Here is a 5049-nt window from a genome sequence, read left to right on the forward strand (position 1 = left end):
AATGTAAAACACATTGACAGAGTCCCCAAATGGCACACGCATCCACGTATTCACAGACATGAGATCTTGGGGAAGTTGTTTGTTTATTTTGTGTTGGCCTGTTCATCAGTCAGATGGACAGATGTCACCCTTTACCTCTAATTTTACCTCAGATGTTACCTTAGGAAGTGAAAAATGGAAGGGGGCTGGGGGTGGGGGGGTTAAAACGAGCGAGCACAAGCGTGCAGTCTTCAAGAAAGCATCTGAGACCACAAGTATTGTCTTCTAGTTAAAGTACCACAGAGGGAGAAACATTTACAAATGCAAAGAGACAATTATCGTTAAGGGAAGCTGCAATGACAACCACTAAGACTTAAAAGTCTTCTTGTGATCCATTATGGTCCTTCGTAACCAAACTTTTGTTTTCTGCGAGAAAAAGAGAGAGAGAGAATGCGTGTCAAGCGGTAAATGCCCTCACTTTGCACATAATCCCCCCCCACATCCCGTCTCTTTGTGAATTTTTAATATTAATCATGAAAAAACTCCCCATCTCATTCATCTCTGTAGTTTTTGAATCAGACAAGGTGCTTAAAACTGAGGCCTCTGAGCGAGTCTAATCTACCTAAAACTCCCAAACCTGACCAATCTGTTGAGGGATTTCAAGGAAACGCCACCAAAAAAATAAAAAAGAAGAAGAAGAAGAAGTGCAATGATCGACGTATCGAGAGAGTATTTTTTATATCAGTCGTTCGAGGATAATTTAGCAGAAAAGAAAACGTGCAGTGCGTTGCTGTGTTTGGTGTAAAGCATAAAAAGGAAGAGGAAGCTGCGCTGACCTTTGACCCTTCGGGGATAAAACAGATACGAGTCGCCGAGTGTTGCTTTAAAACCGAGAAAAAGCTGCTGTTTTAAATCAAGTTGGTTGATTCAAAACATCCAAATCAGAAATCTAAGGTGCAGGGTTATAAAAAAAAACTTACCTAAAGACCAATTCGCTCTGAAATATTCTGTGATGAACCGTACGTTTTCAGCCAATCAGGCGGCAGCAACTCGATGCATTCAGGAGAAAGAGGATTTAAAGATACTCATTACAAAAACTACAAAATAAATCATGAAAAAGGTTATCCTGACCGGTGCAGTCTGAAAGAGTTTACTCCAGGAGTTCTCCAGATAGACTGAAATGCAATTCTGAAATGTGGGTACGCACTTAATGTAAACAAAACGGTCATTAGAGTTTGCCAAAAACCACGTGGAAGCTTAGGTCGCAGGATTTACCTACGTTAGGCTGGCTGTAGTCTGTGCAGGTAATCAAATCTGTCAGAATCTCAGAGAAGATGTTCAAATACAAGAATATAAATCTGCTGCTAAAGATCGGATAAAATAAGAATAAATATCGGGGATCGAGCCAGGTGGTGGATAAAACGTAAAACCTCTTTTAGACCGCTGAGTTTACAGTTTTAACCTAACCCATCTTTTATTCTGCATACTTTACAGCGTAAATACGAACCCATACATCCAAACAGCTCTTCCACGGACGTCAACACTGTCGACCTATTTTCAGTCACTTCGGCCGTTTCCGTAGGTAAACAAACGAGCGCCTCGCCTACAAACTTTGGATTTAAAGACAAATCAACCATGAGTTGTTTATCACTTTAAAAATTATTTTTCTTCTTTAAACGTGGCGCTGTTGAAGGTCTGAGCGTTTCAGAAACTGCTGATCTGCTGGGATTTTCACGCACAACCATCTTTGGGGTTTACAGAGACTGGTCTGAAAAGGAGAACGCCTCCAGTGAGCGGCGGTTGACCAGATCGCGTTCAGAGTACGACCCTCAGCTACCACCACGCCAAATTTGAGCTCAGCATCTGTAGAATTCGCCATTTTATGCAGACCATCTTGGATTGGGTTGACCCCAAAAGTCAATCAGCTGAAGACGTCAGCGGTTGATGAGATATTTTGCTAACAGCACAGACAAATGAAGACAGAAATGGACAAAAACAACAATAATAATAATAATAATAATTCCACACTTCTAATTTAAAATTAAAGGTGAAAATTCCTCCATGACTCACAGATTCTGGCCTTTCAGAAGCTTCTCCACATTTTGTACGTTTTAGGTTGAGTCCAAAAAAAAAAAGAAGAAGAAGAAAAGTGACTTCAGGACGGGAGGGTTCTAAAAAAATTCCGACCAACGACAGAAGGAACAGGAAGTCCGGTTCTCAGACTGCCGTTCGTGTGCCGTCCCCACAAACGAGCCCCGAGCCGACGGAGCGGATCTTCAGAACCCGTAAAGCCATCGCACACGGTCCGCTACTTCTGGCTCAGAGACGGCGCTCGGGTCCGGTTCTGACGGTCCTTCGATCACAGCTGCAGGTCCCATTCTTACATCTCAATAAATGTGCCTTTTGATTTGAGTAATCAATAACTTATGATTTCTGAGTAACTCTGTATTAAGTACTTTTATTTTTTTTGTTTTTTGGGTTATTGATTTCTGACAGTGTGCATATTTTCACATGTATGTATTTATTAGTTTCAAAGTATTTAATGAGATATTACCTGTTTATTTATTTATTGAGATATTTATTCTGATTCTTTATTTTTTTGAGACAGGTTTTTATCTTCTGTGCTGTCTTACTTCTGACTTTGTGCCAATGTGCTGCTTTGAGGTGTTACATATCGTGGGTTTGTATCATTATTAAACCCTCACTCTATATTTTAAACCGGTGTTTGCGCCTTTTCTCAAAAAAGTCACGAACCGTAATTCTTATCCCACAGTTTATACGCCCTGCCTCTGGATAACAGCAACATGTTTTCATTTCTAAAGCTGTTTGTTTATACAAATAAAGATGCGTTTTCTCCAGGAAGAAATAAAACTTTGCAGAGAAATAAAACAGAACCTGTGACCGCTCGTGAAGAGCGGAAGAAAAAGGGTGACAATTACATTAAATGAAACTAAAACTCTTTGAATTAACGCAGATCACCCGCCTCCGAACATCACAACAAAACAATCAGTTCAGAGCGCGTGCTGAGGATGACTCTCAGCTACTACCACGCCGAATTTGAGCTCATTATCTGTAAAACTGACCGAGTTGGAGCCATTTTTGTGTCTGCTGAGGTCAGTTAGCTGCTGCAGACAAACATCCGGTGATAATCTCCGAGTCTCTGAGGTGGTTCAGGAGATATTTTGGTAACGGATGCACACGGTTACATTATTGCCCACCTGAAAAGGCAGCGGGTGAAACAGTCTTTTGTGAGAAAGTCGCAGTCGGTTACTTGGCCGAACACATGTGCTGCCGTTTGTGTTTGAGGATCTCCGTGGAGGTGAGCTGCAGGTCCTGGTGACAGACGTCGCAGTGATAAACCCTCGTCAGACGGGACGCCGAGGAGGACGCCGCTCTTCCTCCCTCTGACTCTGAAACCACAAACAGACAAACCCGTCACCCTCCGGTTCTCGTGTTCAACCGGCAGAGTAACGAACGCCGACGGGTGGGGGGATTTCCTGACCCTCTCCCTGCTGCTGCTGCTCGCCGGCGGGCCTGCAGGACGCTTCGTGATGCATGCGCTCCAGGGGCGTCAGAGGCATGTAGAGCTCGCAGTTCGGACAGCTCCAGAACGTACGCAAACACTCGCTGTACAGATCCTTGGAGTCCTGAGAACGAAACAGATGAGGAAATCATCACGATGACAAGAGGCCTGCTTATCGCCCGCCTCCTCCACCCGTCAGCGCTCAGACTCAGTGTTAGCGGCTGGTTGACTCAAAGACGAAACATTCATGTTCCTCAGGTTCCTCAGGTTCCTCTCAGAAGTAGATTTCTGGAATGAGGTGATCGTTGGATCGAGCTGTGAGGTTTTCACACTTGTTTCCTTTTGAAACCAAACTACTGTTTCAGCCGTTCGGGTATCAAAACGTTCAGCTCATCCAGACGACGGCTGCTATGACTTCTGGTTTCTGTAACTTTTAAAACTTTTCAAAATATTTAACATCATTTACAAAGATTGCCAGCGGGGAAACGCCCCGAAATGTCTTTAATTCCTTCAGAAACATCGTTCTCTGCTTCTGAAACGTGACGTTTTTGTCTTCATACGCTACTCTCAGCTAGCCTTTTGCTACTTTAGTTAACTGCTACTTTAAGCTTCTAACTAGCATTTTGCTAAATATAGCTTTCGGCTAATGTGTTGCTACTTGTAGCTTTTAGTTACTATTTTCCTGTTTTTAACTATCATTTTGCTTCTTTTAGCTGGTGTTTTGCCTCCTCGTTAGCTAACTGTTTCCGACTTACTGTTCTGCTACTTTTAGTTTTTAAGCTAGCTTTTTGCTATATTTAGCTTTTAGCTAACATGTTACTACTTTCAGCTTTTAGATACTGTTATGCATGTTTTAGATTTTAGCTAGCTTTTTGCTACTTGTATCTCATGTTTTGCTTCTTTTAACTCTTATCGAGTGTTTTGCTGCTTTTCGCTCTTAGCTAACCTTTTAATATTTTTAGCTTTGGCAACCTTTAGCTACTTTTCCAGGTCTGATTCGGACAAACTCACAGCCAGGCAGTTGTAGGTGAAGAAGCCGGTCACCCGCAGACCTCCTTTAATGGGGTCCGGTTTGGCTTCGGCTCCTGGGAACAGCGGGTTCAGGTCCGAGGAGTCCGACTCGCTCTGTGGCCCGACGTACAGGTTCTGGGTCTGGAACGCTGCGAGTCGCCGAAGGCTGTAGCTGACCTGGAAGGAGGAGGAGTTTATAAAACGTGCTGAATGACCGCTGAAAGCTGCTGAACGAGCTAAAGCTGGGTTGTTAAAGCTAAAGGAATGAGAACAAGGCTAGCTAAAAGCTAAATGCAGCAAAAAGCTACCTATGAGCTTAATGCAACAAAAGGCTAGCTGAAAGCTAAAACCTTTGTAATTCTGTTCAGGGTACCAGGAACCACCAGGAACCATCAGGTACCATCAGGAACCATCAGGTACCATCAGGAACCACCAGGAACCATCAGGAACCATCTGGTAACACCAGGTACCATCAGGTACCATCAGGAACCATCAGGTACCATCAGGTACCATCAGAAACCATCAGGTACCATCAG

General features: G+C 43.3%; 1 long non-coding RNA gene across 1 annotated transcript; it reads right to left on the reverse strand.

Moving 5' to 3' along the window:
• Positions 1–825: 825 nt before the first annotated feature.
• Positions 826–4843, reverse strand: LOC119616859. Its single transcript, XR_005232917.1, has 3 exons — positions 4514–4843; positions 3482–3626; positions 826–3389 (listed from the first exon to the last, which is right to left on the reverse strand). It is a non-coding gene; the product is annotated as an uncharacterized LOC119616859 (long non-coding RNA).
• Positions 4844–5049: the final 206 nt, after the last annotated feature.

This window comes from Kryptolebias marmoratus, linkage group LG2, assembly GCF_001649575.2.
Source record: "Kryptolebias marmoratus isolate JLee-2015 linkage group LG2, ASM164957v2, whole genome shotgun sequence".
Classification (NCBI taxonomy): Eukaryota; Metazoa; Chordata; class Actinopteri; order Cyprinodontiformes; family Rivulidae; genus Kryptolebias; species Kryptolebias marmoratus.